At 41.2% G+C, this 20,654-nt stretch overlaps 1 long non-coding RNA gene across 1 annotated transcript; it reads right to left on the bottom strand.

Moving 5' to 3' along the window:
• Positions 1–5,651: 5,651 nt before the first annotated feature.
• Positions 5,652–20,306, bottom strand: LOC116991375. The gene is made up of 3 exons (XR_004416772.1): positions 20,157–20,306; positions 7,673–7,676; positions 5,652–5,663 (listed from the first exon to the last, which is right to left on the bottom strand). It is a non-coding gene; the product is annotated as an uncharacterized LOC116991375 (long non-coding RNA).
• Positions 20,307–20,654: the final 348 nt, after the last annotated feature.

Raw genomic sequence — 20,654 nt, 5'->3', positions numbered from 1 at the left:
TTGTCACTACTTCTTCCAGGTTAACTATTACTGATTGCTATACGAAGAAACCCATTTGATCTTCACCTTTCTATTTTTCCTTAATTGTGTGACCTCCCATTTATCCACATGATATTCCATCTGTCATGTACTTACCCATTTGTTTGTGATCATTCGGGAGAAATCTGAGTGGATACCTACCCGAATATATTGTTTGGCACACTCTGTCCTTGGGGCATATTTGCACAAATCATTAAAAATTGAACGGGAAGTTGAGGGATTAGTTGACAAGATATATATAATAATGTGTTTTATTAACTAAGCCACTGAGTATAAAAACGCATATCTGCCTTCAACTAGAATCATATATTTAAGTTTAGCATCATATTGTAGAAAATAAGTGACTTAGAAGGAAAACTGCACATGTTGGCATTGCCATTTTCATGATGCCTTGTCATTTGCTGAGGCAAAGGTCACAGGTTTGGAAGGTGTTAAAGTAGTCATGGTGAGTATTCTTAGATGGTAGACATAGCAATACTGGTGAAAGGGTTGATCATGTAGGGTGTTAAAATGGGATAATGTGATGCCACTCAAATATACCACCTAGACCTGGATAATGTCGAGCTTTTTGAATGTGTTGCCAAACCTTCGAGAAAATGCTTCTAACTGACATGAATTACATGGCATGAAGAACCAATGAGCTTTCAAATGAACTTTTAAAGCAATAACTGAACCATTTGTTTCCATCCACAGTCGTGTAGGGCATTTTGTAGTATATTGTATCATACATAATCTTTGCTCTTTCTTGTAAAATCTTAGTTGCAGCTCTTTTGTTTTTAATTATTTCATTCTAGCATTCACTTGATCATGATACATCTTTGACTGCCTTGTTAAACAAATTGACCTTGTTTCAAAACAAAAATAGAAAATGGAATTTGTCACTATTGAGTAATCCCTAAAGAGCAAATTCTTCATTTGGTCAACAAGAATCTTTGATTCTTCAGATATCAATGGGGCCCAAAGATAACAAAAGAAGCTAACACAATTCATTATGAAATGAGGGACCTCTTTCACTAATTTACCAAATAGTGAAAGACCTGTATAGAGTGGATGTGGGGAGGATGTTTCCATGAGTGGGAGAGTCCAGGACCTGAGGGTACAGCCATAGAATAAAAGGGCCTACCTTTAGAATAGAGACGAGAAGGAATTTCTCTAGTCAGAAGGTGGTGAATCTGTGGAATTCATTGCCACAGACGGTTGTGGTGGCAAATTGGGTATTTGGGTATTTTTAAAGCAGTTGACAGATTCTTGTTTAGAACAGGTGTCAAAGATTATGGGGAGAAGCCAGGAGAATGGGGTTGAGAGAGAAAGCTAGATCAGCCACGATTGAATGGCGGAGTAGACTAGATGGGCTGAATGGCCTAATTCTGCTGCTATAACTTATGAACTTATGAAATTATATAAAGGCAATGCCACTAACTTTCCAACCACAGTATATAAATACGCCAACCTGTAGTCACCATTTGGAAAAGGTTTCTATCCTACAGTCCGGTTTCAGTAAGGACTAAGAATGTGAAGGAAGGGCCTGCATTGCATATCCAGTTTAATGTTATGGTTATCTAAGTATTTCATAGCAGCTCCATTGATAGAAAGTGCAGAGCTTCCAGGACTTGCTACCCTCAAATTCAAATGAATATTTCACGCCCTTATGTTAAGTGGTATGGCACAAAGAAAAACGTAATATCTGCTCGGCCTCTCCAAGCTAATCATTGCCATGTCAATGCATAAATGGAGAGATTACTTTTGGGAAATTCATAAACACATCTCAGAGCTCATGTGATAACAATGCTGCAAAGCACCACAGGCTTCCTTTTCTGCCAATGTAATGCTAACCTTCAATGGAAGATCTAAAATTTCCTTCTTCAAATACTATAAAGATCCAGTAAGCTTGCATTTGTTTGTGGGACATTTGGGCAGATGCTATACTGTTGGCAATATAATTTTAATTAAAAAATTCAGAACATAGAGCTAATCATGAAGCTTTTTGTTAAAATTCAATTGGTATGAAGGGAAGAAATACTGTCAACTGTCCTGTCTGAAATTTGTTTTTCTTGGAAACGTGGTATGGTACTGAAAAAAATCTGCTGTCCACCATATCCATGCACCCAACTATAACAACCCCTTTTACCTGCATTAGATCCACAGCCTTTGCTCTGGTGATTCAAATTCTTGTGCACATCAGCAGATTATCGATTATTTGCCTTTTGTGGAGAGCTAGCAGGACATAAATGGCCAATGGCCATTTATATGGCCACCGATGACTCAAAAGATGGTCCACAAGCAGAGGATTATTGGGACACAGCTACCAGCCTTGGAGGGCATCTACCACACACGGTGCCTCAGGAAGGCCGTCAGCATCCATAAAGACTCCTCACACCCTTGTAACGGACTGTTCGAACTACTTCCCTCCGGCAGACATTACAAGGCCTTCTACGCCCGAGCCTCCAGACTCAGAAACAGCTTTATTCCCAGAGCTATAGTGGCTCTGAACCGGCCCTGCTGAGTGCCCCCTATCCCCCCTGGACTGTCTCCCTCGGATGGTCACGTCACACAGCTTATTTATTTATTTATTTTACTTTTCTTTACATCGGTCGGAAGCTGCATACTAAATCTCATTGCACTGATGTGCAATGACAATAAAAGATATCATTATTATTATTATTATTATTATTATTATTATTATTATTATTATTATTATTATTATTATTATTATTATTATTATTATTATTATTATTATTATCTCCAGGCAACTATGATGGGAAAAGGCCATATCCCACAAATTAATTACAAAATATGTCTGACCATTGTAAATATAAGTTGCTCAGATGGGAAATTTGGCCAGTCTAACTCATTCATATTTAACTACTATGGATGTCCTCCAATGATTATTTGCATCCAGGCATAAACTGAACAGTTTCAATGAATTTAACTAAAATACATAAATAAATAAGATACTGTATGGAAACAGGCCTTTCGGTCCACTGAGTCAATGCTGACCATCAATCACCCGTTCACACTAGTTTTGTGTTACCCCACTTTCTCATCCACTCCCTACACACTATGGGCAATTTGGAGTGGCCAATTAATCTCAAACCCACACTTTTTTGGGATGTGGGAGGAAACTGGAGCATCCGGTGGAAACGCATGCCGTGACAGAGAACATGCAAACTCCACACTGACAGCAACCAAGATCAGGATCAAACCAGTGTCTTTGGCTCTGTGAGGCTGTGGGTTTACCAGCTGTGCCACTGTGTTGCCCTGACTTTAGTTTCAATTTCATTGACAAACTTTTGAAAATTGTTTGCATGCAGCAAGACCAGACGCCATTCAGGCATGGAGTTAAATGTGGCAGAACATATACACACCCTGGAAATATCAAACAATTACTATATCCAGCAAGACAGAGACTAGTTCAATGGCATTGCCATCGGCAACAATCCAATGTCATCATCTTGGGGTAAAATATTACCATTCAACTGGGCATGGCGCATAAATAATTCAACTTAAATGGTAGGTCAATGATTGATCATCCTGAGGTGAATGATGCATCTCTGACAACACAAAAGCCATTCCAATATTCCATTTCACGAGTATTATGGAATATTGTCCACCAATATGGATGATCCTGCTTCAAAAACACTTTAGAAAAACCTCTAACACAATGTACAACGCTTGTTCCTGAACCACGTTATAGAAGTTGCACACAAAACATCATATAGGGCACAACAGCCCTTTTGAAAGTGCCCCATCCAGAACCTTCAACGTTAATTCACTCTGAGGCCACAGTGTGTACCATTTACAAAATGCACTACAGTACACAAACTATACTACTTATACAGCATCCACCCAAACTGGTAACCTCTTATCACAGGGACAAAGATGACACGACCTGCAGATTCTCCTCCATGTTATGCATCATGCTGATCGAAACATATTGCTTCTTCCATGCTATTTCTCCCCGAGCACCTTACCTAACGCAGTGTGAGATTTGCATCATTATAAGGACTAAAGCAGTTCAAAACGAAAGGTCACCACAATTTTTTCAAGGACGATTAGAGTAATAGATACTGAGCATTGAAAAAAGGGATACATAAAATAAAGTAATAAAATTAATAAAATATTGAGCGGAGCTCTCTGAAATTTGAACTATCAATCTATGTCCATATTGCAATGTGTAGGATGGCATGTGTAGAAAGGAACTGTAGATGCTGGTTTATAACGTAGATGGACACAAAGTGCTGGAGTCAGGGCAGTCTTAACAGCAATATAGGCCCCCGGGCAAAGCAGTGGACTGGGGCCCCTACCTACACAACCACCACAGGAATAAAAATGTAAATGGTCGATAAAATTAAAGTCAGTTCAAACGCTGCTGCCCCATTGTGCTGCTAAGCTGATTTTTTATAAGTTTCTGTCTTGAAAATGAACGTTCTCCTGCGCAGTCGATCACCATGACCACATGTACATTCTGAGTGCAATGTCAACATTGGGAAACACAGATTTCAAGTTGTCCGAAATTATTTTGATCCTCTTCTTCTGAACCGCCATATCTATTCATATCTTACACTCTTACACTTTCGTTCCCGTTTTTTCACATCGCTATAATCTGAATCTGGACACCAACTCCTGGCTTTCAATTCGTATTCACTAAATTTGCCTCTAATTTCCTGTAGGTAGGTTTTCAGTGACTCAGGAAGATTCATGGCAACAAGTATGCTCACATCCTCTGACAGCAGGACCTTGCTTATTCTGTTCACTCTTTCAAGAATGTCATTCTAAAGAATTGTGAGAAAGATCGTTTCCAGATTCTCCATTTTCTCGCTCAATCCTTCTGCCTCTCGCCTTGTGTTCCCTTCCTGTTCAGTGCCAGCTGATACAGCATCCAGTGCATGTTTAATTTTCTCGAAACCCCCATGCAGAGAATGAACAGCATCAAAATGTGATGACCATCTCGTGTCAGACAGATGCTTGACCACAACATTTTTTCCTAAAGATGATGCCAGAACATTCCATCGCTGTGTAGAAGCAGAGAAAAAGGAATACAGACGCTGAACAAAGTCAAAGAATTTTACAATCTGTAGACAACACTCTGCTGCTTTTACACCCACCAAGTTCAGGCTGTGTCCAGCACAGGGGACATAGATGGTGAACTCATTCAGTTGATGAATCCGTGCTTGCAATCCAGTATTTATTTATTCACAACATACACAGATTAGCATAACGCCCCCTCTGCTCGTGGGGCACCTGGCAACTGCCCAGCGTATCCATGCATTAAGACGGCCTTAGCTGCAGTACCTTACCGGGTCAGGCAGCTTCTCCGAAGAAAAACGATGTGTGACGTTTCAGGTTGGGACCCTTCCTCAGACTGGTTAGATCTTGTTTTGACCAGTTTCCCACATTTGTAACCTCTCAGGCATACTGACCCGCTGTGATTCTACTTGTTAGGCTTGAGAACTGTGCTGCATAGCTTATCAGGGAGACAGATTCTGGCTGTGAGTGTAGAAATAAAGTACTGCAGATGCTTGTTTGCAGAAAAGGACACCAAATGCTGGAGTAACTCAGCAGGTCAGGCAGCATCTCTGAAGAACATGAATAGGTGATGTTTCAGGTCGAGACCCTTCCCCAGACTGGAGGTTCTGCTTGATCTGCATCTTCATACTTCTATCTGTGAGTGTCGACTGAGAGTTAGGTGGTGGAGTATGAGGTCAAACCTCTACACTGCCAGGACACCCTTTGTCATCGCAGTGCTCTGAAAGGCATCTTCCCCTGTTTCGTCTTTCTGAAATATTTTAAGAGTTTAAACATATTAAGATAAGACATCACAACTTTTTTAGCTAAAGTCACATCACACAATCTTCACTTAATGAAAATATTGGGTAAATAAAAATATAAATATCCAAACTTACCTTTAACAAAAGGTGGCAAATGTAGCCGACAGTGGTTGGCTTGAATAGAAATTGCCAAACATCATTAAAGGTAAGGTTATGCTAATCAAGGTGAGCATTATGCTTAGGGGGTCATGTGCAAGTTAATAGAATTAGAAATATTTCAGTTGGAGTAGAGCTGTGTGAAATTTGAATTATTAATCTATATACACATTGCAATGTGTCGGATGGAGCTTGACTTGATATATTTCCCACATTTGCTTCCCCTGCGCTAATCTCCCAGCCACATTGACCGGCTGTGACACCGTTTGATAGGCTGGGTTAGAGGTCTCTTTTACACAACTTATCAGGTCTATCAGCTTAGTACACTCTGGACCAATGCTGAACTCAGTGCTTAATCCATTAGATGAATTGGAGATCAGGTGTGTTGGCATCTGATCTCCAATATTATGTATTCAAGAAGGAACTGCAGATGCTGAAAGATCGAACGTACACAAAAATGCTGGAGAAACTCAGCGGGTGCAGCAGCATCTATGGAGCGAAGGAAATAGGCGACGTTTCGGGCCGGACAATATTATGTACATCTGCACTGCACTGAGCAGATGTGGAAGTTAATAGAAAAGCTATCATTGGGGAGTGAAGCATGATCTGGCGTGATGCCACTCTCTTCCACTCTCCATTTACAAAACTGCTCTTTCCTGTAATTGCCTGAGAACTATTATTCAATGGCTTGGATGCCTCATGGCATCATCAAATAATCTATCGCAATTGTCCTCTCGCTGTTGAACTGCATGAAATACTTCATTTGGATGAACATGTTAATATCTATGTTTAATTATGGATGTTCAATTAGAGATGTCTGTCTGCAGGGCAAATAGGAAGACTATCTTCTGAATAAGTCTGAATAATATGTTCTGATATATTAAATTAATGACAATAAACAGATTTCTCATTCTAATCCGTCTGATAACTAGGTTTTTGATTGCCATTGCACATTGGAACTTCCAATTAGATTTAACAAATCTATATTTGTTGAGATTTTTTTCTTAACAAATCTGAATATCTTGGTGCTCAAGATTCCACTGGAAATCCAACAAGATGATGGGGGGTGTTGCACACAGTCAATTGTGACCATGCAATTATATTTTATTGGTTCTTTCCATTGCAGTCCAAGATGATGAATATTCCCATGCAAACCTTGTGTAGGTCAACCTCAAGTTCATATCCACAAACATGTCAAGTGTGTTTTACTGTCAAATGTTCCAAATAGAACAATGAAATTCTTACTTTCTGCGGCACAACAGAATAGGTAAACATAGCACACTGTAAAGAATATGATAAACGAGAGAACAAATAGTTTGGTGTATATATATACACATACTCACAAGTACACACACACACACACACACACACACACACACACACACACACACACACACACACACACACACACACACACACACACACACACACACACACACAGATGTGCGGTTATATCTGAGACCACCTTTGCCACACAAATCATACGTCAGTGTGCGCGGTGCATGGGTTAAAATGGTGCTCACATCTCTTCAGTCTCTCGTAAGCATTTTGCACTGGTTGAGGCAATGGTTGAATAGCTGCCAGCTCTTATTTCTAAGGGACTCTCTTGTTATAAAAGTCTTTACTGCTGAGAAACAAGCTGAATTGAAATTGTTTTGGTGCCAGTTACTGTGGAAACTTCTCAGTCAGTCTAAATTACAGTTGATTACTCATCTGAAACAAATTCATTAGTGCCAACAGAGTCTGAAATCAAGACAGCAATCATCTTCTATTTAGACTTAAAGGATTAATAGATCTAAATTACACTTTTCCTGGGTATAATTCTTTTTTAGATTTTTATTGTTCTGACGCTCTTATTATGCAAATGTGCTTATATATATATCTTTTAATCTCACTGACTTTGAAGAAATATTGGCTGGAAACTTGTCCCTGTTGTTCATGCTAAATACACCGTGGAGTATTATCAGTATCAGAAACAGAATGGAATGATCCACTCTACTCACTATGTGGCACATAATAACAAGGACTTTTCATTTTCATTTTCATTCAATTTCATCCATTCCTCAGAAGACTAAGGAAATACAACATGTCTCCAATTACTTTTATGAACTTCTACAGTTGCACCATAGAAAGTATCCTAACCCTATGCACCACTACTTGGCTTGGCAATTTGCTTTGGCCATATGGCAAGAAATTGTGGAGTTATGGATGCAATTCAGTCCAATCGAACACCAAAAACACACCAGGAAAGCAGCCAACACAAACAAGGACCACTCTCACCCCGGTTATTCCCTCTTCTCCCCTCTTCTGTTGGGCAAAAGCTTGAAAGCATGTCCAACTAGATTCAGGAATAGTTTATTATCCACTGTTATTAGACTACTTAATAGACCTATCCTAAGCTGTGTTTAAGAAGGAACTGCAGATGCTGGAAAAATCGAAGGTAGATAAAAATGCTGGAGAAACTCAGCAGGTGAGGCAGCATCTATGGAGCGAAGGAAAAGGTGACGTATCGGGTCATCACCTTTCCTTCGCTCCATAGATGCTGTCTCACCCGCTGAGTTCCTCCAGCATTTTTATCTATCCTAAGTTCTGTGTATATTTCCCTACCTACCTACCGCTTCATGGTACTTGCACATTTTATTATTATCCACACTCTTGCTGTAACTCAATATTTTGCACCATCTGTTGTACTTGAGTGTGGCTTGATTATACATCTGCATGGTACGATTTGACTAGATAGCAAACAAAAATGTTTTTCCACTGTGTCTCGGTACACGTGACAATAATTAACCAATAACATAGCAATACCAATAATTGTATTGGATGGCAAGACCATATAAGCCCTCTAGTACTGTGGTCCAATCAACCATGGTTTATTTCATATATCTGAAGCGAAAGACTTGTTTTATTTAAGAAACATAAACAAAAGAGAGAGTATGACAGGGGGGGTTGCCAATACCAAAATGAGACAGGTATGTATTAAAGAAGGCGGCTAAAGAGGAGACATTTTTTATTAAAGGCTCAAACGGTGCCAAAGTAAATTTCATCTGAGCCTCTTCCTGCAATTACTTCACTCATACATTCCCTCCTTAGCACTCTTTTTTTTTTAAAAGTTCATCATATTCCTGCCAAATCGTAATATTCCATTTAACAAAATCACTGTGTTCCCTTGTTCGAAGTTATTCCCTCTGTACATTTAAATCTTTAACTATTAATCATTCCATCTGACACCCAAATTACTCTTCATGTTGCCAAATATTAATTAACATTCCCTCCAAAGCTCCAAGACTTCTCACTCCGATCACGACTCTCACAGCACATGCTAGGATTTATTTCTCTACTCCCATCTGAAGAGGTCATTTGCAGTTCACATCTTTCAATATTCTGGTGAATCCTACCTCAGGTGACAACAATGCTCTTCTGAAGCCTATAACTCATGAGCTTTGGGGCCACCTCCTGCACCCACACACAACTGACTGACTTCATCCATTTCACCAGCAACTTCCATCCGGCACTGAAATACACCTGGACCATTTCCCACACTTCCCTACCATTCCTTGACCTCACTATCTCCATCGCAGGTGACAGACTCCTTACCGACATCCACTACAAACCCACTGACTCCCATGGCTATCTGGACTACACTTCTTCCCACCCTGCCTCCTATAAGGACTCCATCCCCTACTCCCAATTCCTCCGTCTACGCCGCATCTGCTCCCAGGATGAGGCGTTCCACACCAGGACATCTGAAATTATCTCATTCTTCAGGGAACGGGGATTCCCCTCCTCCACCATAGATGAGGCTCGCACCAGGGTCTCTCCCATACCCCGCAACACTGCTCTCTCTCCCCATCCCCGCACTCGCAACAAGGGCAGAGACCCCCTAGTCCTCACCTTTCACCCCACCAGCCGTCACATACAACAAATAATCCTACGTCATTACCGCCACCTCCAACGTGACCCCACCACTCGCCACATCTTCCCATCTCTCCCCAATGTCTGCCTTCCGAAAAGACCGCTCCCTCCGCAACTTCCTTGTCAATTCTTCCCTTCCCTCCCGCACCACCCCCTCCCCGGGTACTTTCCATTGCAACCTCAAGAAATGCAACACCTGTCCCTTTACCTCCCCCCTCGACTCCATTCAAGGACCCAAGCAGTCGTTCCAGGTGCGACAGAGGTTCACCTGTATCTCCTCCAACCTCATCTACTGCATCCGCTGCTCTAGATGTCAGCTGATTTACATCGGGGAGACTAAGCGTAGGTTGGGCGATCGTTTCGCCGAACACCTCCGCTCGGTCCGCAAGAACCTACCTGACCTCCCGGTGGCTCAGCACCTCAACTCCCCCTCCCATTCCCAATCCGACCTCTCTGTCCTGGGTCTCCTCCATTGCCAGAGTGAGCAACAACAGAAATTGGAGGAACAGCACCTTATATTCCGCTTGGGGAGCCTGCATCCGGAGGGCATGAACATTGAATTCTCCCAATTTTGTTAGCCCTTGCTGTCTCCTCCCCTTCCTTAGCCCTCGAGCTGTCTCCTCCCATCCCCCAGACCTCGGGCTCCTCCTCCTCCTTTTTCCTTCCTTCTCCCCGCCACCCCCTATCAGTCTGAAGAAGGGTTTCGGCCCGAAACGTTACCTATTTCCTTCGTTCCATAGATGCTGCTGCACCCGCTGAGTTTCTCCAGCATTTTTGTGTAACTCATGAGATCTGTTGGTATTACCTTACAAATCACAATGGGAATCTGGAAAGCTTGTTCTGTCAGTCATCAGATGGTTAAATTAGGCGTATCCTTTTCTCTTCATGTCAAAGGTACAGTCTATTTCTCAGCATCAATTATTTTTATCAATTAGATTTATCACAAACAGATAACTTGCAAATAATGTCATGTGCACTTTGGAATTGTTGTTGGCTTTGCTAATAGATTTTCAATCTATTATAATCAAATAACCTTCACAACGTAAACAGTGGAATGAAAATCACAACATTGCTTTTAAGGTACATATTTGGAAAGTTTTCAGATTAGAATGATCGGTGTAAATCTCGTAAACTAAGAATTAAATAAAGCAATTGATTGACTGCCTTTGGGTGAATGGAGGAACACTGAAAATATGAAAAATTCACAAACACTTTTTTTCTTGGATCACATGGTTTTGCCTTAAATTAGACCTCCTGTGAATGGATAAAATGGTAAATAATTGCATTAATTTGAATGCTGTTTAACAAGAATGAGTATCTATGTTGTGACTAAACCAGTTGAATGAAAAGTGCATTTGGAAATTACAATACGTTGAATGTGAAAATGTTGAGTACTATCTGATATGAATGAGTGTGAAGCAAAGATACCCTGTTATTTCTTCTCATATTTTCTTTCTCTTTCCACCATTCCAGAAGCCCTAATATTTGGTGGGTTAAGGGCCTGTCCCAATTTCATGACCTAATTCACGACCTTTTTTACTCATGGACATTTTTTATCAGGCTAGAAAAATGCCACGAGTACCTACTACGAGCATCACGACCTACTTACGACCTACCTACGACCTCCTATGATCTTATGACGACCATGCTGCGAGTACGAGTCAAGGGCAAACTCGGCAGAGGTTGTGAATTAGGTTGTGAAAGTGGGACAGGCCCTTAATGCTTCCAAACAGTCAAGAGTCATTAATTATCATATGTAGTTTTAGTTTTAGTTTGGGAGATAGAGATTGGAAACAGGCCCTTTGGCTTACTGAGTCCATGCCGGCCATCAATTACCCATACACTAGCTCTATCCTGGGGTGGAAGATTGCAACCTTCACGTGGTCCGCCCTGTTTCAACTAATGCAATCAACTCGACATGCACAAACGGAAGATCAAATAGAACAAGTTGTCCAACAACTTTAGGCTGAAAAAAGAAGAAGCTCTATCCTGCACACTAGAGACAATTTGCAGAAACTAATCAACCTGCAAACCTGCACGTCTTTTTGGAATGAGGGAGGAAACCAGACCATCCAGAGGAAACCCACATGGTGACAGGGAGAATGAACAAACCACACAGATGTCACCCATAGTCAGGATCGAACCTGGGTCTCTAGCATTGTGAGGCAGCAACTCTACCAGTATTGGCCGCAGTACTGACAACAAAACAATTACATTCTTACTTGCTGCAGCTTAACAGGTCCATTAATGGGAAACATACAAATAAATAAACCGGTAGTTTTTTCTTAATTAATAATACAATAAATTACTAATTAGTGCTCCGTAATCGGTCCATATTAGTGCAAAAACTGAAGTTCGAAGTTCGAAGTTCGAAAATGCACATAGTAAATCTTAGCTGCTGAGTTAATGGTTGCTGTTGTGCTGTGTTCAAGAGTGTGTTGGTTGCTGAGAAGTTGCTGTTTTTGTAGTCTGGAGGAACCGTTTTTGTAGGCTACCATCCCAGTGGTAGTAGCGAGATGTAGGATGCATCGATGCATGTGACTGAATGAATGCGTTTATTGGCCAAGTATTCACATACAAGGAATTTGCTTTGGTGCTCCGCCCACAAGTGACAACATGACATACAGTGACAGTTAGGAATGAAACATAAAACATTAAACGTTAATAATAAAACATTATCGATTAAACATGTGAATTAAATAAAATACCAGAGCAAAAGGAAGCTACAGATTTTTGGTTATTGAGTAGAGCTACTACTCGTGGAAAAAAATTTGTTTTTATGTCTGGCTGTGACAGCTTTGACTGTCCAAAGTCGCCTTCCAGAGGGAAGTGATTCAAAGAGTTTGTGGCCAGGGTAAGAGGAGTTAGAGATGATCTTACCCACTCGCTTACTGGCCCTTGCAATGGAGGGAAGGTTACAGCCAATAACCTTCTCAGCTGATCTGAGAATTCGCTGAAGCCTCCGGATGTCGTGCTTGGTGGCTGAGCCAAACCAGATCATGATGGAGAAGGTGAGGACAAACTCTACGATGGCTGTATAGAATTGGACCATCTTTGCCTGTGGCAGATTGTGCTTCCTCAGCTGCTGCAGGAGGTACATCCTCTGTTGTGCCTTTTTGATTGTGGAGTCGATGGCAGCCCCCCACTTAAGGTCCTTGGAGATGATGGTTCCCAGGAACTTAAAATATTCCACAAATGTGACTGTGGTGTTGTTGACGGTGAGTGGGGTGAGGGGAGGGGGAACCACGTGTGTGAATCCACTGACTTTAAGTTTATTTTAAGGAAGACAAAAATGCTGGAGGAAGACAAAAATGCTGGAGGAACTCAGCAGGTGAGGCAGCATCTATGGAGAGAATGGATAGGCAGCGTTTCGTGTCGAGACCCTTCTTCAGACTGATGTTGGGGGGGTCGTGAGAAAGATAGGAAGAGGTGGGAGAGCTGGGAAGAGAGAGGGCAAGGAGGGAGACAGCAAGGACTATCTGAAATTAGAGAAGTCATTAGAAATTAAGTTTAGCTTAGTTCAGAGAAACAGCACGGAAACAGGACCTTTGGCCCACGGAGTCCGTGCCGACCACTGATCTCCACATGTTAACCCTATCCTACACACTCTATGGATTATTTACACTTACATCAAGCCAATTAACCTACATACCTGTATGTCTTTGGAATGTGGAAGGAAATCGAAGATCTCGGAGAAAACTGGTGTGGTCACGGGGAGAAAGTACAATCTCTGTACAGACAGCACGTAGTCGGGATCGAACTTGGGTCTCTGGCACTGCAAGCATTGTAAGGCAGCAACTCTACCGCTGTGCCACCATGCCGCCCAAGTCTATGCGTTCTGGTACTCAGCCCTTTCGCCAATAGGAACATTCCTCTTCGCTTACCCTACCAAAATTCCTGATGAGTTGGTAGATCAGGAACACAGCAGGTTAGGCAGTATTTGTGGAGGGAAATGGATAGGCAGCATCCACTTTCTGAAGAAAGGTCCTAACCTGAAACATTATCCGTCCATTCACTCCACAAATGTTGTCTGACCTGCTCAATTCCTCCAATGGTTTTTTTTTTTTTGCTCAAATTTCCAGCATCTTCAGTCTCTAATGTCTACCATCTCTTCTCAAGCTATTCCAAAGAAAAAAACAGCAAATCCTCTCGTCTATCTTTCCAACTAGGTTCTGAATGCAGATGTGTTGCATGGTATTACTATTATATTTCATTTTATTTTCAAAAGCATAATAAGAAAGTGAATGTTCTAAGTCTTTCCACCTGTTGCGCTAGTTTCAATGACTCTGTATCTTGGAACTATGTGCCTAAATAGTGAAACATGGAAACATAGAGGCATAGAAAATAGGTGCAGGAGTAGGCCATTCGGCCCTTCGAGCCTGCACCACCATTCAATATGATCATGGCTGATCATCCAACTCAGTATCCTGTACCTGCCTTCTCTCCATACCCCCTGATCCCTTTAGCCACAAGGGCCACATCTAACTCCCTCTTAAATATAGCCAATGAACTGGCCTCAACTACCTTCTGTGGCAGAGAATTCTAGAGATTCACCACTCTCTGTGTGAAAAATGTTTTCCTCATCTCAGTCCTAAACGATTTCCCCCTTATCCTTAAACTGTGACCCCTTGTTCTGGACTTCCCCAACATCGGGAACAATCTTCCTCCATCTAGCCTGTCCAACCCCTTAAGAATTTTGTAAGTTTCTATAAGATTCCCCCTCAATCTTCTAAATTCTAGCGAGTACAAGCCGAGTCTATCCAGTCTTTCTTCATATGAAAGTCCTGACATCCGAGGAATCAGTCTGGTGAACCTTCTCTGTACTCCCTCTATGGCAAGAATGTCTTTCCTCAGATTAGGAGACCAAAACTGTACGCAATACTCCAGGTGTGGTCTCACCAAGACCCTGTACAACTGCAGTAGAACCTCCATGCTCATATACTCAAATCCTTTCTATGATAGAAGTCTATGATTAGTGATAATTCCAAAGGCAGAATCCATTGTTGTATTTGCAACATTGGCCTTTACATGAACCCCAGTCTTGCTGAAAAACTACCACTTGGTCCTTACGTTAAATCAACCTGTCAGAGGATGTTAGGCTTGTTTAATGTTTTCTAGGATTTTGCAGAGAATATTTAGGAAGCAAATGGGAAATGAAATAACTTAAAAGAAACATGCAAAACATTGGCACAGCAGTGGAGTTGCTGCCTTACAGTGCTTATAGCTTTGTACGTTCTCCCTGTGACCTGCGTGGGTTTTCTTCGAGAACTCTGTTTTCCTCCCACACTCCAAGGACGTATAGGTTAATTGTAGGTTAATTGGCTTGGTATAAAATGTAAAAATTGTTCGTAGTGTAGGATAGTGTTAATGTGCGGGGATCGGTGGTCAGTGTGGACTCGGTAGGCCACTGGGCCTGTTTCCACACTGTATCTCTAAACTAAACTAAACTAAACTAAAAGGGAAGGTATAAAATGTAGAATGAACATCCCTGGAGAACATGGAAGACGACATTTCCTCCCACCGGAAACATCACCTATCCATGTTCCCCAGGGATATTGCCTGACCCGCTGATTTATTCCAGTATTTTGTGTCTTTCCTGGGAAAACCAGCATCCACAGTTCCTTTTTTCTACAAACTTAAATGAAAACATTTTTTGTAAGTTTATTGTTGTTTATTATTTAAAAACGCTTCATATATTCTGATAATTATTTAGCTTTGAAATAATATCATTTATTTTTTATTCGTTAATTATACACCACAACCTTAATTTAATATAGCTTATAGCCAAAGATATATTTTTAAAAACAGTGGTATTTTTAACAGCAGACATGGCCCTGCCTCCAACTGTCGAGGTGATTTCTGATTTCACAATTCATCACCTGAAGCCCAGACTGTGCTGTCGAAGTACAGGAGAGAGGGCTTCCACATTCAGCTCTTGTAAATGCTTGGACATACAGCCTGGTCCATCAAGATAAAGGTAGAGGTCATGGATTTCCGAACATCTCTCAGAGAAGCAGATAGCCCATCCATCACAATTCATCCCATTTAAAACATAGTACATTATCTCAGTGTTTGCAACTGGACGAGTCCATGGGTTTTACACTCTGTATTGATCCAGGGTCATTTTGAGTGAAGCCTATCAAAGAGATAATCTGAGGAGATCACTCTCCTTGATGCAAATAGCCTGTAGCCTAGTTTTGCTGTGTAGTTACTTCCAGCAAACATTGGCATTCTCCCAGAGAACCTGCTCAAGTCACATTAGCCCGCTGAACTTTGACCAAACATGACACCAATGAACAGGGAAATAAACTCCCAAAGATCCTGGCCTTCCACACAATTTGCACATCATAAATTCACACCATCCTTACCGCACTGAAAAACTGTGATCTCCTGCATATAAATTCCACATCATAAAATTGGAAGGCCAACATAAAGTTACCAGCACAGCCCCACAGCGCTAGAGACCCAGGTTTGATTCTGATATCGGGTGACGTCCATGTTTGGTGTGCACGTTCTCCCTGTGACCGCATGGGTTTCCTACAGGTGCTCCGGTTTCCTCCCATCGCCCAAAGCTGTGCGGATTGTTAGTTTAATTGGCCTCTCTAAATTGCCCTTACTGGGCAAAGGGTGGATGAGAAAGTGGGATAATATAGAAATTAATGTGAAAGGGTCAGCGTGGAGTCGCAGGGCTGAATAGACTGTTTCTATGCTGTATCTCTAAACCAAAACCAAAACTAAGTGCTTGAAGGACAATACTGTGATTCTGTCCTTCAATTTGAACTGATTTCTGGATTATTTTTCATTCATTTATGTGACGTAGGTTTCACTGACATGTGCAATAATTATTGCCAGAGAGGAAATACTGGATGGCTTTCTGAAACATTTACAATAGGTGCAGGAGTAGGCCATTCGGCCCTTCGAGCCAGCACCGCCATTCAATGTGATCATGGCTGATCATCCACAATCAGCACCCCGTTCCTGCATTTTCACCATATCCCTTGATTCCATGAGCCCTAAGAGCTCTATCTTACTTTCATTTGAATACATCCAGTGAATCGGTCTCCACTGCCTTCTGAGGCAGAGAATTCCACAATTTCACAACTCTCTGGGTGAAAAAATTGTCCTCATCTCTGTCCTAAATGGCCTACCCCTTATTCTTAAACTGTGCCCCCTGGTTCTGAACTCCGCCAACATCGGGAACATGTTTCCTGCATCTAGCGTGTCCAATCCCATAATAATCTTACACATTTCTATAAGATACCCTCTCATCCTTCTAAATTCTAGTGAATACAAGCCCAGTCACTCCATTCCTTCATCGTATGAGAGTCCCGCCATCCCAGGAATTAAATAACCATGCAGTCCTTCTAGTCATGCTACCTCTGTGGTTGGTGGAGATTTCCTAGATTTTGACCTTGCAGATGTGAAAGGGTGATTTGCAAATTAGGATGATATGAAAATTGGATATGATAATATTTTCACTATAATTCCAGCCAATGTTCTTCTGACCTTTTGGCCATTGCTTTGATGTGACTGGTCCAGGGCAAATTGCTGGTGATATTTATTCCTAGGAACTTGAAGCTTTCGACCATCACAGGGGAATGTGAACTGCTTCACTTTCTGAAGTCAATCTCAATCTCTTTTGTCTTACTGACATTGAGGTAGAGATTGTTATTTTACACCAAGTTACAAAGTTCTCAATCTGTCTGTACTGTGTCTCATCATTATTTGATATCCAGCCCACTATACTGGTGTCATCTGTGAATAGTTCTTACCATCTGCTGCAAGTCCACTATGGCAGCTTCAGGGCACTTTGAGCTTGATCATTGTGGTGTAATTGAACAATTCTTTATGAAGGACATTGAATTCACATCCCAGAACATAGTCCATGCTTTTGCTCTCTTTGTGCTGCTTCTGAGTAGTATTGAAGTTGGGATGTACTGAACCATCGACTATGGGAATGCAATAATCAACAGGAGACACAACTGAATTAAGACACTGAGGCCTCTCGGGTTCTGGAGTGGATGTTGATGACTCCCATATCCACCTTTTCCCAACTGCATATTGCTCCATGTAACTTCTGGCGGATCTGTCTGATGCCAGGACGGAACGTGGTTTGTCCAGTAGACAGAACAGGTCTTACTTCGCAAGAAGAGATGAACAAAAATGCAACAATGACTGAAAATTATGATTCTCTGGGTATGCTTATTTTAAGCATTTTTCTTGAATGGTCAACGGAACATTTCCTCAGGTATTAGCTAGGAAGACTCAGCAAGATTGAATAGATTGTACATTAGTCACTTCTAGTTCTAGTTGATCCATCCTGATCTTTTCTGATGATTGATTATTTTTATTAGCAGTTTGACATAACTGAACGGCTAGCTTTGCATTCCAGATTGAAATTAACATATAACAACGTTACAGTTTCTTGCATAACATGTCGAGTAGGCCAGGGCAATTCCTTCCCCAAGGAATATTGCTGGACCAGACTTGGCTTTAGGACAATCTGCTAGTTTCTTAGGGCAATGCTGATTTTAAGTTTTATTCTCTGGTTTTAGCTTTGTGTCAGTAATTGATTTTATCTTCCTCAGTTGGTGGGTTTTTGAAATATTTCCTTTAGATCATTAGTTCAGAGGTCTAGATTGTGAGTCCAGTAACATAATTACTATGCTGCAATCCCTGCAATATTGTACAGATAGTCATCCATTATTTGCAAATTGAACTGGGATTTGTATGTGTCATCAGAAAATGATGTGTTTTCTTAATATAAATAGAAGGTCTAAGTTCATCTCATAACTCATTCTGGGGACTTGAAATGGGAAATGAGATATGCGTATCAGCTTATTTTGTTTTGCCAAAATTGACAAGTATTTCATTTTCCAAGTATGATCACGTTTGAGGGATTTGATGGCCCATTTGTAATGAAAACTGGTTTGAGACTGACTGAGCTCATTTAATTTAGACACTTTGAGCCATCAAAAGGTGCAGTCTTGTATCCTACTCCTCTCAATTGGATGTTTACTGAGAAGTCTGACTCATTAAGTGGCCAAGATGTTCTGTAATATGTACAAACCTAATTTATGAAATGCTTGCCTTGCCCATAATTACGATATTTTCAAGAAATATTACGGTAACTATTGCAGCATAAGATTTAACTGTTGTTTGCTTAATGTGACCTTATCTTGCAATAGACTAGCAAGGCCAGAAAAGTACGAGCCTTTCAAATGATGTTAAACCTTAAGATCTAAAGCTTTATATGTAACTTAACAAGGTTATATGATTCATGGGACAATGGAAAATCAGATTTAAAGCTAATGGCACAAACACATTGATAAATTGCTCGGCAGGACTGAATTGGACTTGAAAATGGCACCAACAAGGTGCCTCTTGGAGTGGGATCAATATTTTATTTTTGTACAACTGCTAATAGGGATGGTATGGTGATACTCTACTGGACTGTTTGTAAGAGAATAATCTCATTGTGTGTTTGCACTTTGCACATGTGACAATAAAGCGGCATTGAAACATTGAACAATTAAAGGGACAGCAGGTAACTGTAATCAAATACGAGTTGTGTAATGATGAAAGCTTCCTTGTGAAAGATTCAAAATTAGCAATAGTTATAAGGTGCTATGGAATCAGAGGTGACTGTCTATGTTGACAGGACTTTGACTACACAAAGAATGTATGAAAGTAATTTCTACCAATACTATCTTAGACATATGTGTACTGGTAAGGTAGATTGTCGAGGAAGAGGTGCAGTAGGTTTGTACTCTGCAAAGATATTTTCTATTCTCCATAGGTCCACTATAACATCTTCAAGGTTTGATGAGCTTGGTCACTGTGGTGCAACTGAACCATTCTTTATGAAGGACATTGAGTTCATGTTCCAGACCATATTTCATGCTCTTGATCTCTTTGTGCTGCTTCTGAGTATTACTGGCATTTGGGTGTACACCACCAATGAACTACAGGATGGCAAGAAGAGATTTGGTCACAAAACACTGGGGCTTCAGATAGTTCTAAGGTCATCGTTGTAGCTACCCCTCGAGGTCGAGGATGATGGTCTACGTTTTGTTGTTTTTATGGACGCTCAGGTGGCTTATGAGTCCAATCCTGGCTTTGCAGCTCACAGAAAGAAGATACCTGTGCGTGCGTTTGTTTAACGTGTACTTGATGTTGCACTCCAAGAAGCACACGGTCCTTCACAAATCACTCAACTAATTCCAATGGCAAGGGAACCAAGATGATTGGAGCTGATAGATCTGTTGCAGCCTTCACCCGCCTTCAGAGCCATTGAGTTCAAGATAAGTTCGTCCGCCTGGTCCGCCGTTGAGGTCTTGTAGGTTGGATCGTTCTTAGTCTGGACCCTCAACCTTGACCTTACCGCCAAGGGTGGCCCTTCCAGAAGCTGGTGCTTCCGACGGCATCGCTCTCGGAATCATGAGGTCACACGAGCCTCTTCACCATGACAAGGTAAACAATTCGAAGAGGTGCTATGAATATAGAAGGGAATGTCTTCATTGAAGATAAGTGTGGGAGAAATCTGTGTCGAGTGCATAGAGATCAAAGATGCTGTAATCATAATGTACAAAGAGGTCTTCCTACTGTCCGCCACAGGGAGAGGCATCAGCATGGTCTTCCATAACTGCAACCTCTCGTTAGATGAAATGCTACTTCCTAAATCGCACTGTAGATTCTGCCCATTTTGAGGCACAGTGAACATGATCTTCAGCAACTCCACTAAAACTGCAGAGAGCAACAACAACCACTGAACAT

Source organism: Amblyraja radiata, chromosome 33 (assembly GCF_010909765.2).
Source record: "Amblyraja radiata isolate CabotCenter1 chromosome 33, sAmbRad1.1.pri, whole genome shotgun sequence".
In the NCBI taxonomy this organism is placed as follows: domain Eukaryota; kingdom Metazoa; phylum Chordata; class Chondrichthyes; order Rajiformes; family Rajidae; genus Amblyraja; species Amblyraja radiata.
The sequence above is the reverse complement of the archived record's forward strand: the minus strand, read 5'-3'. Positions and strand labels throughout refer to the sequence as shown.